The sequence below is a fragment of the Rhinoraja longicauda genome, chromosome 28 (genome assembly GCF_053455715.1).
Source record: "Rhinoraja longicauda isolate Sanriku21f chromosome 28, sRhiLon1.1, whole genome shotgun sequence".
Lineage (NCBI taxonomy): Eukaryota > Metazoa > Chordata > Chondrichthyes > Rajiformes > Arhynchobatidae > Rhinoraja > Rhinoraja longicauda.
The window spans coordinates 19,103,356-19,117,456 of record NC_135980.1 but is presented as its reverse complement, the minus strand read 5'-3'; the positions used below and the strand labels follow the sequence as shown (position 1 = coordinate 19,117,456).

The 14,101-nt window shown below is 42.3% G+C and overlaps 1 protein-coding gene across 4 annotated transcripts in view; it reads left to right on the top strand.

Moving 5' to 3' along the window:
• Window positions 1-14,101, top strand: part of zap70 (zeta chain of T cell receptor associated protein kinase 70) — an 82,406-nt gene that overhangs the window by 24,946 nt on the left and 43,359 nt on the right. The window contains exon 1 of one of the 4 annotated variants that reach the window (XM_078423528.1): window positions 2,271-2,295. The exons of the other annotated variants lie outside the window; for them this stretch is intronic. The gene's annotated coding sequence lies outside the window, so the exon portion shown is untranslated. Of the gene's footprint in view, window positions 1-2,270; window positions 2,296-14,101 lie in introns of those variants that run through there. 4 annotated transcript variants of the gene reach the window in all.

The following is a 14,101-nucleotide window of genomic DNA, read 5'->3' as shown; positions in this document are numbered from 1 at the left end:
TATGTACCAACCTCTGTGAAAAAGTTGCTCCTCAATCATCCCTGCTTATATTAAACCTATGCCCTCGAGTTCATGATTCCCCAGTTCTGGGAAAATGTCTCTGTGCATTCATCCTATCTATGCCGTTCATAATTCACTAAGAGCACCCCTCAGTCTCCCACATGCCAAGCCTAACCAGTCTCTCCCTATAACCCAGTCCCACAAGGTCTGGCAATATCTTTGTAAATCTTTTCTGAACTCATTCCAGCTTCATGGCATCTTTTGTATAGTAGGGACATCAAAACTGAATACAATACTCCAAGATAGACACAAAAATCTGGAGTAACTCAGCGGGACAGGCAGCATCTCTGGAGAGAAGGAATGGGTGATGTTTCGGGTCGAGACCCTTCTTCAGACCGGAAACATCACCCAAATGTAGCTCCGACTGCATTTTATCTCTCCCGCTCACTCCCCTGACATTAGTCTGATGAAGGGTCTCGACCTGAAACGTCACACATTCCTTCTCTCCAGAGATGCTGCCTGTCCCGCTGAGTTACTCCAGATTTTTGTATCTACCTTCGATTTAAACCAGCATCTGCAGTTCTTTCCTACATAATACACCAAGTGCAGCTTCATTACCATCAGCAGCAACATAATATTCTAACTTGTATACACAGTACTCTGTCCAAAGAAAGCCAGCACGTAAAATCCTTTTCACCACCCTGTCTACTTTTATGCCACTTTCAGGGAACAATGTACTTGCACTCCAAGGTCCCTCTGTTCCACAACACTTCCCAGTGCCCTCCTGTTCACTGAAAGTCATATCCTGGTTTGAGTTCCCAAAACGCAATACCTCACTGTTATCTGAATGAAAATCCATTTGTCATTTCTCGACCCATTTACCTTGGCTGCTCAAGATCCCGCTGTCCACTGTCTACAATACCACGTATTTTTGTGTCATTTGCAAACCTGCGAACCAGGCCTCGTAAATTTTCATCCAAATCATTGATACTAATGACCACATTCTTCTGCCTGCAAAAAAAATGTATGTGTCTGGCCAAGCTGTATAGGAATGGGTTCAAAGCTTGAAAATATATTTGCTTACATCTTGTGCCTAAAGACCAGGCACGAGACATCCCATTTAACCATATTTGACACTAGATCAATGGTTTATTATCTGAGCGGTAAAAATATCAGAACAAGCTCTCAAAAGTCTAGATAGTTTAAACTTTCAGCGGTTTTAGAAATCAAATGAACATTAATAAAAGCAATGAGTCCAACGTCCATTCTTGCCTCTTTCTTGCTCCCTATATAAGTGAAGAAACCCTTGCTATAATCTTTTATATTATTGGTTAGCTTACCTTTGTATTTCGTCTTTTCTTCACAAATGCCTGTCATTTTTTAGAAAACAAAACTTGGCTTAAATCTTCCTTGTTTTACTATCGAAATCCTTCACCACTGTCGATGAAATGTTATTTTGTGTTATTTAGTCTTGAACAGGTGCCATACCCTTAACTATCAACTTTATCATTGTGGAAAGCATTTTGCACTCAGCAACATCTAATTTGTGACCACAAAATATCACTCATTGGTATCTGTAAACCGTAGTCACAGAAGTTTGTGTCATTTACCCAGAGTCATACAAGTCATAGAAGCTTATACACCATGTTGCTAGTAGGATTTTTCTTGGTATTTGGAATGTCAGTTTAATACAGTAGATACTACATTTCTTTAATTCTTGTACACAGAGCGAGACTTTCTGTTGTATCCATTCCTAGCCTATCTGGTCGTTTCTCATACCCTGTTTATATTTATCTCTTCAGTACATTTTTAAAGTCATTTATTTTATCACAGGAACAGGCCCTTTGGCCCACAATGTCCCTGCTGAGCATAATGCCAAGTTAAACACTCAGTTGGTTAAGCAGCATCTGTGGAAAGATCAACAGAGTTAACATTTAAGGTCAAAGACACTCTGAAACCCGATTGACTTTCTTTGACCTGAAACATTAACTCTGTTTTTCTTGCCACAGATGCTGCTTGAACTGCTGAGCGCATCCAGCATTTTCTGCTTTTGCCTCCACTCCTGTGATGCAGTTTCACATGGAGTATGTGAAGCACGTACCGGTAACATAATCTCTGTTCACCTTTCAGCAGGAGCCTGCCTTTTGAGGAGCAGATGCATTTAGTACATAGCTCTATGTACGATGAGTACGTAGATTTTCATCAAAAACCAAGTTGTACCAGGCCAAGTCCAGCTATTTAATGAAACAATCAAGCAGATTTTGTGAGGGATTCTTCAGGCAATGACTTTTTGGGGTAAGATACAGACAAATAGGGAAATTTGTGGTTGTGACAATATTCCCAAATTAAATCACTTTTTCCTGAGTGGGCAGAACTCTTGGTATTTGTAGGAACTGCTGAATGACCAATATTCAAGACAATATGCAAGGAGGTGCCATAAAAGGAGGAGAGAAAGGGCTCTTGCCAAGAGAATCAATGTGATAATGGTCCACCTGAAGCTTGGCAACATATCTAGCTTGTGGACGAGTAAGTAGTCGAGGCTTTCTGTCATTTTCTGCGGGCTGCTTCAGATTATTTCATGCAACGGCGTTGGATTTAAACGCACCCTGCTGAATCAGGAATGTCACTGTAATTAACTGTTTATTGCAATATAAGCAATAGAATAGTTGCAATAGAATATTACAACTCACTAAATATCCTGCCTGTATGCAAACATGAGCAAAGGTTCCTCATGAATGACATGAGAGCAGAATGTATGATTCTTCCTTCCCCAGTCAATGGGACCTGTTATATGTCAGCTGCTGTGCCGGATAGATAGTTAATTGTCTTCTTCCACGGTGTTGCACCAAACCTATGCTCATCCATCCACCTGACCACTGCTATCATCAAAATCACCTATCCACAATGGAGAGTCTCATTGAGATCAACAAAGTGACATTCCAGTACTTGCTAGTGCATGCTTTGCACTGCTGTCTGGGGAGGGTCTTGTAATTCACCAGCTCCAACACACATTGTACAATCTTGTTCCAGAAGACACATCCCATGCCTATTATATAGCAGCCACAGAACCACTGAGTCCACGCCGATCAGCGATCCCCAGCGATTTGATTAGTACAGCTGTCAGAAGTTATGGGGAGAAGGCAGGAGAATGGGGTTAGGAGGGAGAGATAGATTAGCCATGATTGAATGAGTAAACTTGATGAGCCAAATGGCCTAATTCTACTCCTATTCCTTATGACCTTAGGACCCACACACTAACAATATCCTACATACAATTTACTAAGCTAATTAGCCTACAAACCTGTACGTCTTTGGAGTGTTGGAGGGAACCGGAGCTCCCACAAAAACCCACGCAGGTCATGGGGAGAACATACAAATTCCGAACAGACAGTACCCATAGTCAGGATTGAACCCGGTCTTTGGTGCTGTAGAGCAGCAACTCTACCGCTGTGCCACTTTGATGCCCCTCAGCTTTCAACGGTAAGTTGCCCCCGTTGACATGTAATCTCAATCCTCTGTGGCAGAATTAATGTGGACATTTCCATTATGAAAGCTGACACGAGCGACACTTTCTTCCTAACTGAACTGCCGTCCGCTCCACCAAGCTGTCTCACCATTTCTGGGTTCCATGACGCATCAAGTTCTGAGCTTCTGAGGGAGAATTACATTTACAGTGATGCTATGCTTTTGATTTCCTTATTATGTTTCACGGAGTGCAGTAGAGTATGGAGATATGTAGCAGATGCCCTTTCCTGTGAATCTTAAAGGAGAAAAGCATCAGAACATGATCTTGATGAATGGTCGAGGCAAACAGAAAAACCAGATATGAAACATGAGGCTGAAGTATTATGTGATTAGCGGTAAATGGCAAAGGTGATTGCATTTGGGCTGACCACCAACATACCGATTTCTTATTTGTCTGGCATGCGATTGGAGACCATAGTAATTAGAATCCTCTTCAAAACATTAAATCCTGGAGGAAAGAAAGGTCCCCTTCTATTTGTTACTGCAGGAAAAGACACAAAGTGCTGAAGTAAATCAACAGCATCAGTGGAGACCATGGATAGGTGACATTTGGGTGGGGATCCTTTTTCAGACTGGAGGTACTTGTTGCAAGCAACGTGCTCCAGGGATGAGTGTGCTGCATGTGGGTGAAATAACTGCCCAGATGTAGTTGAATATGAGTTCTGAGATTGTGTTTGTGTGTTTCTGTCTGAGATGGAGCTGCATGCAAATACTTGTATTGTTGGCCTCCAACCTTGACCACATCGACCAGTGAAGGCAAGCGTGCCATATGCCCTTTTCACCACCTGTCAACCTGTGATACCACTTTCAGGGAACTATGTATTTGTATCCCAAGGTCTCTCAACACTTCTCAGGGCCTTGCTATTCATTCTGTAAGTACTGGCCTGGTTTAATTTCCCCAAAAGTATAATCACAGCACTTCTACCAAACACACTGAACTTTAAATACGAAACTTTCACTCGTGTTTTTCAGGAAAGTCAGCACTGTGTGGGCAAAGTGTGTATGCTACAGTTGGAATAATTAAAATAATCAAAGAGTTTAGATTTGCTGATTTATATTGATCTATCAGATTATTTAAATGTCATTCAAAGACTTGCAAATGTGCTTAAAGACTTGCAAGTACATTTTTCATTTCACCCCCCCCCTATTTGTGTCTTCTGGTACTTTGTCAACATCCCCATTTGTGACATGAATGACTGAAAACAGAAGCAAGCAAAAAGATCACTTCACATTAAATTTGGTTGTAAAAGTAAAACCATTCATAGTGTTGCCACATTCTGTGTGATTATGTATATTCATGCATAGTTGTGGCATGCTAAAGTTTCATATCATCACTGGAATGAATTCATAATTACTACACAGCATTCTTTCTATTATTTCTGATGCTCCGACACACAATGTGTTAATTGTATTTTCAATGTTCATCAGCAGGACATTGAAATGTAAAACATACTTGCTGACCTAAAATCCATCCCATTCACTCTCTCCTTTATTGTGAAATAAAACCCTGATACTTTAAAAAGACACCTGTTAATAACGTAGGAATTTGTTTCAAAATAGTTTAAAGTTGTGTGTAATAGTACTGAAAAAGTACAAAATTTGATACTGAACATAGAAGCTTAAAAATAGTCTGCATAACGGTTCCAACACAAAATGTCGCCTGTCCAATCCCTCAAGAGATGCTGGTGTATGGCTGAGTTCCTCAAGCACATTGTGTTTTCCTCAAGATTCCAGCATCTCCAGATATATGGTGAAATATGATCAGCGCTGTCAAGTGTTCGAATCACTACCTGTGGTTCATTTTTATGTAACCATGCACACAAGTCCCCAGGCATTCAGTGAGATGTAATTTGCCATGCCCCACACATCCAACATTGCTACTGCATATTTAAGAGCAAAGATGTATCAATAAAACTACCATGGGCTCAAGCTCCAAAGGCAGGCCTTAATAACATAAAGTTTACTTGGGTACATATTAAGACCACAGACATTATCTACACAGCTGTTACAGTACTTTAACTGCCACTAAAAGCAGTCTTATCTCCAGTGCACTCTTGCACCAAATTTATTTGTGTTTTGCAGGTTTTGTTTGGGAACAGTGTAAGTTCCAGCAGCTGATATATTGTCATACTGGGTGTCCACGTCTGCTGGCAGCAAGTAGACAAGAAGGCAAACAGTATTTTGTCCCTTTAGTGCGAAGGAAAGTTAAAAGGAGAGTTTAAAAATAGGGAGGTTTTGTTGCAATTGTATGGGATGTTAGTGAGGGCAAATCTGGAATACTGTGCACAGGTTTGGTCCCCTTACCTGAAAAGGGATAGGGTAGCATTGGAGGCAGTCCAAAGGAGATTCACGAGGCTTAACTCTGAGAAGAGACTTTGTCTTATCAAGAGAGGCTAAACAGTTTGTGTCTGTATTCCTTGGAGTTGGGTGGAATGAAAGGTGACTGTCAAACATCTAAGATCACAAGGGGCTTGACAGGGGAGATGTTGAGATGTCTTCACTACAGGGAAAGTCTTGAACAAGAGAACATGATTTCCCAATAGTTGCCGGAAAGAAGTTCACGGTGGTTTATGAAAATACATTTTTCCCAATGAGGAGATCTCAAGGATCAGGAACACAAATAGAAAATAAAAATAAATATGTTCGAAATACTCAGCAGGTCGGACCGCATCTGTGGAAAGAGAAACAAAGCTAAAGTTTCAGGTTAATTCCATATTTCCTCCCATAGATGTAGTCTGATCCGCAGAGTATTTACAGCATTTTCAGTTTTTATTTCAGATTTCTAGCATCTGCATTTTTTTTAATTTCACAGCCAGAAGATTGAATTTTCATCTGTAGGTACATATGTAAATATTTATCATGTTATATTATTTAATATGTGCAAACTGTTGATGGTTCATTGAGTTTATTTCCTTTTAAAGGGTTAGCAGTGTGGTATATATAAGTGTAAATGTACCTTTAAGAGCTGAGTGTTTTGGATGATTTGACGTTGATTGATTCAGCAGACACTGCTGTTAAGTCGAAAGTCCAGTAAAGGATATTTTGTTTGCATCTCTACCTTTCCTAACCACCTGCTGAAATGCAAAGAAACCCACAGAACCTTTCAGGGAGGGATATAAATTTGAAAAAAATGTGGGTCAATTGAGAGAGACAGCATTTTGATTTGGTGAGGGCTTTATGAAAAATTCCAGAAATGTTACGTACAGAGTACTGCTTGATTGTATGTTGCTGCAATCTTGGCATTACTGCATGAATTTCAAACAAATATCAAGTAATAACCGTGAACAATTAAATGTTACAGCTGTCACCAAGTCTGAAATGGTTTGAGATAAATTGGCTAGCGCTGCTCAAAGTTAGTCTGCATATCATGGAGGGAAATTGGGTTGTGGCTAGTGCCGGTGCTGACAGCATTCTGGACTTCATTTCCAGCCTAGGAAAGGTTCAAGAATGTGATGAGGGAGAAGAGTGGGCCTCACGGTTTTCTGATGTTCTACTAAAGTCCTTAGTGGCGAGGAGGTGAAATGTTCTGCTTCCAAAATTGTCATGGAGATGTTTCATATACTCAGAAACTGTGAGAAAGGTAAGCTGATGAGAATGCCAGGCGCTGTCCATAATAGAGACACAAGGAACTGCAGATGCTGGAATCTTGAGTAAAACACAAAGTGCAGTAGGAACTCAGCAGGTCAGGCAGCATATGTGGAAATAATGGATAGACAACGGTTTTGGTCGGGTCAGGACCCTTCTTCAGGCTAACGGTCTGAAAAAGAATCCCGACCCGAAATGTTACTTATCCATTCTTTCCACAGATGCTGCCTGACCCACTGAATGACTCCAGACTTTAAGTTTTACTCAGTCGAAGCTAACCTGGATAGTCTGACAAGATATTCACCGACCTCCAATTAATGGCTCATACTACCAGAGCTTCACTGCAGGAGATGTAGACAAAGATCTTGTTGTGTAAACTGCAGGAGAAGGTAGACAGGTAATTAAATCCTTGAAATGTTTTACTATCCTCTTCACAGTTCACTATATCAAGCTTTGTAAATAACGCTCTGTATATCCCAAGCCCAAATCATTAATGTACATCAAGAAAGGTGATGGTGCTTTTATTGTCTCCTGAGGAACTCTAATCAAATAACAAGCTTTATTAATAATAGCCACAGCACAGAAAAAGGCTTCAGAGCAAGACGTCCATATCCATGCCAACCATCAAGTGCCTATCTACTACTAATTCCAGTTAACAGTACTTGATACATATTTTGCTATGCTGTGGCAATTCACTGCTTATATAGATACTGAACCTTTCCTATCGATGTAATGTTCAAATGTCTTTTAAATATTACCATAATATCTGCCTCAACTACCTGCTCTGGAGGGTCATTCTAAATATGACCACCCTCCGTGAGAAAAAGTTGCCCCTCAGGTTCCTATTAAATCTTTCCCCTCTCACCTTCAACCACAGGTTCTTGATTCCCCAACTCTGGGTAAAATATATTACTCTATCGAATAGTAAAAGCATCTACTCTATCTATTCTCCACGTGATCTTACACACCTCAAAAAGATTACCCCTCAGCCTCCTGCACTCCAATTAATAAAGTCCCAGTCTGGCCAACCTCTCCCTATAACTCAGTCCCCCAAGTCCTGGCAATGTTCTCATAAATCTATATACTCTTTCCAGCTAAACAACATCCTTCCTGTAGCAAGGGCTCCAAAACCAAACACAATACTCCAAATGTGGCTTTGCCAATGTTCTGAACAACAGTAACATAACATCTCAACTTTATACCCAATACCCTGACTGATGAAAACTTTCTTGACCACCTGTAATGTCATTTTCAAGGAAGTATATACCTGAACTAGATCCCTCTGCTCAACAACACTGCCCAGGGTCCTGCCATTCACTGTAAAGATCCTGCCCTGATTTGACTTCCCAAAATGTAACACATCACACTTAGCTGCATTAAACTCTATTTCTCAGCCCACTTGCCCAACTGATCGAGTTACACAAAAGCTCTACTTCTTTTCATGGTAGCAGAATAATAGAAAGTACTAGACCAAGTGGACACGTTGGGCAGAAACCACTCCTGCATTGGTGCAGCACCCTCTCCTCCCCCATTCTCCCCTCCTCTCCCCCCCCACTCCCCTCTCACCCCCCTCCCTCCCTCCCTTTCCTCCCCTCCTCTCCCTCTCCCCTCTCCCAGCCCCTCTCCCTCGCCCTCCTCCCCCTCTCCCTTCATCCCCCCTCCTCCCCTCTCCCTCTCCCCCCCTCACCGCCCCTCTCCCTCTCCCCCCCTCTCCCCTCCCCTCCCCTCCCCTCTAGAATTGCCTCTCCTGCATTGCTGCAGCACCCTCTCCTCTGCCACTCCTCACTCCTCCCCTCCTCCCCTCCTCTCCCCTCCTCCCCCTCCTCCCCTCCCCTCCCCCCCTCCTCCCACTCCCTCCACCCCCTCCCTTCCCCTCCCCCTCTCTTGCCTCCTCCCTCCCTCCCTCCCTCCCTTCCCCCTCCCCTCCCTCCCCTCCCCCTCCATCCCCCCTCCCTCCCTCCCCCTCCCTCCCTTCCTCCCCCTCCCTCCCTCCCTCCCTCCTGGGAGTAACCCGTGGTTGCCGTAGCAACCCTCCTCCCGGGCGGCCACCATTGGTGGAGCGGGGTAACGGGGGTGGGGGGGAGGGTCCTGTCCTGCCCCAGTGCAGGGATGTTCAGTGGTAGACGACGGCGGCTCTCCCACTGTTGCTGAACCGTTGGACTCTGGGCGGCATGCAGAAGGAGCTGAGCCAGCCGGGCAGAGGAGGGGGGACGGGGGAGCCGAGGGCAGGCCCAGCGCCAGGCCCAGGTCTCGGCCTCCACATTCACTAACGCCCGGCCTCACCGCCGCTTCTGCTGCTGCCGCCTTTTCCCTTGGCCCACCTCAGGCTCGTGGTTACCCTGTCATGTCCAGGCCAAGGCCCATTCTCTGGCTGCTTCTCTCTGGGACCAGGCCTGGCTCTCCCGCCCCCAAGAGACAGGCAGCCGAGCCCTGCTCAACGGGCCCCAACTGCGCAGGCGCGGACGCATTTGTTCTGCGCATGCGTGGATGCGGCGGCCATCTTACGTAAGTACCAGATTAACGGAGACCCAACTGTGCATGCGTGTTTTTTAAAATGTGAATAACTTTAAAAATATAACTTCTTTCACAGGACCACGGAATGACAGTGAGTAAGGTGGTCCTAAAATTGTTGCGCTATCCTGTACCGTTTTGCCTGTAGTTCAGGAACAAGCGAACAAACAAAAGTTTTGATATATAGATCCATTCACTGGAAATGAACAAAGCAAAAACCATCATAACTTTAAATGGAAAATGGAGAAACATTTAAAGTAGCTAAAATAAAGCACTAAATGCTAGAGTTTGCCACTAATTTGAAATGCTCCAACAAACAGCATACTGACACGTTAAGTAAGTTGGCTTCCTTCAACCACGCTTCTATAATGCTCGGTTATATATAAATATATGAGTAAGATGTTCTTGCATCACTTCTGGTTAGCAGTCTTAAGCATGTGCACCTTTGGGCTATTTCCATCCGCCATTTAGTATTTGTATTGGCGACATCAAATTCAAATGAAAATTCATATGAAAAGAGCCATTGTCATTCTGACAGTATGAAGGTCTGGATTCAGGATTTTGAAACGTTCTGCACTGAGTCTTAATTGGAGACTTTGCAGAATAAAGTATGCCGTTGAGTTGAAGATTGCTTTTGTGAACTTAGAACCTACTAATATACCACATGGGATTTCCTGGAATTTCTGAACAAATAGTTTGCAGATGTTTTGTTAAACACTGATATTCATAGATAAATTGTGGAGATACAATTTTTCAATCAGCACTAAACTTTATGAATATTCGCCATACACTATACTAACAGCTGAGAAATGGGGCGAAGCCACTAGTGACATCACCAGCTTCTTGCTGCAAAACCAAAAAATAATCAAAGGAAGCCATTGGTCAAATTTAGTTTGTGATTTGTGACAGTATCAAACATACCTACTTTTCTCAGGTTACTCTGGTATTTGGACAATTTAGAACAAATGTCAAGAAGAATGCCCACACATCAAAAATGTTATGCATTGAGTAAATAAATGGTAACAATCTTTTTGATTCAAATTGTTCATTTGCTAGTTTTAGTCAATTACTTCTTCTACTTTCTGGAAGCAGCCACCCACGGTGCAATATCCAGAAGTGGAATGATTGGATTCTTTTCAGCGGTGTTACTGTGGAATATTTTAGACACACCTGGCACATGAAATGCATTTGAAAAATGGCATTATTGAAAAGTCAACTGTAAACTCATTGTTTGGCAAATGGTCACACTGCGTTTTACTGGGTTCTACTGCCTCTTTGCTCTTATTTCAGTTTTTGGAAAACTTCTCAAGTCTTCAACTGAGTCACTCCTCTTAACCACATCCCTTCCTGGCTTAATGGCTGTTTCCTTAAGTACTTTGGGACTGTTTTTATGTACTAAAGGAGTTATATAAATGATAATTGTCGTAATTTTAGCAACTAAACTCTATGCCATAACTAAGCCCTTTTTACTCCTTATTGAAATAGAATAAAATAACATTTAATTATTTGAAAACTGCAATGGAAATTGAAGAAAAAAAGCATTAAAGAATTAGTTGAGAATCTTGTTAACCTGCTTAAGATTCCTGAATAAGGAATGCAATGTCTGGATTTAGTTTCTAGTTTTGTACATTTTCTTGAAATATTTTCATACTAAACTTAATTTAGCTGAAAATATTCTTCTTCAAAAGTTGATCGTTTGCTGAATTCAGCATGTAAAAAAAAAGAAATATTTTACCAAAGATTTGGCTTTAACCCCATCTTAGTAAAAGGAACCATGGAACACAAAGGACCATTCATCGCCATTGCCTAAGCAATCAAAAATCAATTTACAGTTTTTCCCTATAAACCTGCATCTTCCAATGCTTAAAGTATTTATTTTATTTGAAGGGAACTAATTTGAAACCAGTTTCATTTCTTAGGATTTGCTGAAATTAGTGTCTTCAAGGATAACAATTTAAAAATAGGGTGAAGGGCTGACTTCCCCATTGACAATGCCCTAAAAGTTATTGTTTTTAAGAAAATTGTAGTTAACAAACTGGTAATTGTATGGGCCTTTACAGAAGAGTGAGTGAATAAAGAGGGAGAAGTTTGGACTTTATTACCTTCCATCACAGTGAGGAATGTGGGGAGTTGCTGTGATGGATGTTTATGTTAACGTTTATTTTATGTGGCTGTGTGTCTTGTTGCTTTTCACTTAGTATGGCTGTATGATAACTCAAATTTCACTACCTTGATTGGTACATGGGACAATAAACTGACATTAAAACCTTGAAACCTTGAAATATGATAGGCTTCTATAAAAAGTCATTTAATTCAATCTGAAACCAGGTTCTTAAATTTATACAAAGAAAACAGCAAAGTTATGAAGCATGGAGACACAAGAAACTGCAGAAGCTGGAATCTTAAGCAAAACATAAGTGCTAGAGGTATAGGAAAGGTTTAGAAGAATATGGGCCAAATGGGACTAGCTGATATGGGGCATTTTGGTTGGCATGAATGCATGGTCCAAAAGGTCGATTTCTGTGTTGTATGACTCTATGGCTCTAACTTAGTGGGTCAGGCAGCAGCTGAGTTATGAGGCATGATTTTGCTATGGTATATTGGAAACAACTTAAATTGACAATGGTAGACAGGCAATGGCTACTATTTGCAGAGGGGGCAGCACAGTGGTAGAGCTGCTACCTGACAGCGCCAGAGACCTGGGTTCAATCCTGACTACAGATGCTATCTATATGGAGTATATATGTTCTCTCTGTGACCCCGTGGGTTTTCTCTGGGTACTTCAGTTTCCCCCTCCCCACCTGAAAGACGTGGAAGTTTATAGGTTAATTGGCTTCTGTAAATTGTCCCTAGTGCATAGGATCGGACGAGTGTGAATGGGTGATCGCTGGTCGGCATGGACTCAGTGGGTCGAAGGACCTGTTTCCACACTATCTCTAAACCAAATAAATACTTAGACAAGGAATGCATGCCTCAGAGACAAGTGCTGGAGCAACAACTGTTCACACTGCATAGCAATGATTTAGATAAGGGGATCAAGTGTAATGCATTTAAGTTCATTAGTGACGCAAAGCTGGATGGTAGGTAGATGCAGAGATGCTTCCAATGGACAGAAACTGGTAAGTAAGTGGATAAGGACATGGATTGAGAGGTTTAGATGGATATGAGTCAAATGCAGGTAGATGGGATTTGTTTGGATGGGCATCTTAATCAACATGAATGAATTGGGTTGAAGGCCTGTTTCCATGCAGTATCTCTAAACTAAACTAAACAAACACCACTTCTGTTGCAGCAAATGGCAATAGATACAATTTGGATATCAGGATGAAGCACAAGGCCAGGGTTCACTGGTTCGCAGGAAACATTTTTTTTAATGATAAGCCTTTGAAAATATAGTGTTATGGAATTTGCCACATGTTTCTCTTACTCATTTTCTTTTGTACTTATTGCAAGAAGAAATAAATGCAAGAAACCAACTTTCTATGACACCTCTCTACCCTTTCTTTATCTCTATCTCCATCACGGGAAAGACTATCAATTGACATCTCCTACAAACTTACTGTTATCAGTTGTCAGGACTACACGTCCTCTTGCCTTGCTTCTTACAACGATGTTATCCCCTTCTCCCAATTTCTCTGTCTCCGACACATCTGCTCTGAAGATGAGGCTTTCCATTCAAGAACATCCGAAATGTCCACGTTCTGGTGTAAATGCGGCTTCCCTCCTGCTATCATAAACGGATCCCTCACCCACGTCTCCTCTGTGTCTTGTGTAGTTCGGCTCTCGTTCCCCCTCACCCAAGACTGAACAAGGATAGAGATCCCCCTGATCCTCACCTTTCATCCAACTACCCTCTGTATCCAACACATCATCCTCCGACATTTCCGTCACCTTCAATGTGATTCCACCACCAGTCACAACATCCTATCCCTCCCCTCGCCACCTTCTGCAGACACTGTTCCCTCCACAACTCCTTAGTTCACACATCCCCTCCCACCCATACCACCCCCTTCCCAATACTTTCCCTGCAAATGCAAGAGATGTAACGCATGTCCCTATACCTCCTCCGTCACCTCCATCAGGGACTCCATCAGTTTTTCCAAGTGAGACAGAGGTTCACGTGCACCTCCTCTAACCTCTACCGCATCCAGTGTTCCCAATATGGCCTCCTGTACATCGGCAAGACCAGATGTAGACTCAGCTACTGTTTTGTTGAACACTTGCACTTGATCCACCAAGGGCGAGGGGATCTCCCAGTGGCTAACCATTTTAACTCCTCTACTCATTCTCATATTGACCTTTCTGGCCTGGGCCTCTTTCATTGGCAGAGTGAGGCCAAATGCAAACTGGAGGAACATCACCTCATATTCTGCTTAGATAGCTTACAACCCAATGGTATGAACATTTGAATTCTCCAATCCTCCCCATCTCCCTTCTCCCTTACTCCCTACCCACTTCTCGGATGTGCTCCTATTTCTCC